The 505-nt window shown below is 32.1% G+C and overlaps 1 long non-coding RNA gene across 1 annotated transcript; it reads left to right on the plus strand.

Moving 5' to 3' along the window:
* Positions 1-57: 57 nt before the first annotated feature.
* LOC121939588 lies at positions 58-438 on the plus strand. Its single transcript, XR_006105487.1, has 3 exons — positions 58-111; positions 224-306; positions 395-438. It is a non-coding gene; the product is annotated as an uncharacterized LOC121939588 (long non-coding RNA).
* Positions 439-505: the final 67 nt, after the last annotated feature.

Genomic DNA, 505 nt, shown 5'->3' on the forward strand with positions numbered 1-505 from the left:
ACAAATTTTTGACCTAAACCATATAATCTGCATTTTTTCTTTTTTTTTCAGATTTTAAAAGCACCTCGCAGATCAGTCAGATTCCCTGACCCAGAGCAACAGGAGAATGTGGTAAAACACATTTTTCACATAAATCTCACTCTAGCGATCACAAAATGGAGTGTTTCTAACTTTGTTTATGTTTTTTTATATTTTACTTTATATAATTTATATTTTCACTAAGGTGGAGTGTATCAAACCAGTGGAAAAGAGGATTTCAAGAAGAGTCAGTTTTGCCCCTGCTGATGATGTTCTCGTATTTACAAAGTGAGACATTAGGGCAAATTAAAAGTCAGGCTTAATTTTCCAAGAAGAGCACTGACATTTTAACCTAATTTATATTTTATCTTTACAGGGATGTGAAAAATGCCCGAAGTCCTTTGCAAGACTTAATGACAACAAGTAAGCCTGTCATTTATGTTTGTGTTGATTTTTTTTATTATTATTTTTTTAAGCAGCCTTGTAA

This window comes from Plectropomus leopardus, unplaced genomic scaffold, assembly GCF_008729295.1.
Source record: "Plectropomus leopardus isolate mb unplaced genomic scaffold, YSFRI_Pleo_2.0 unplaced_scaffold51639, whole genome shotgun sequence".
Classification (NCBI taxonomy): domain Eukaryota; kingdom Metazoa; phylum Chordata; class Actinopteri; order Perciformes; family Serranidae; genus Plectropomus; species Plectropomus leopardus.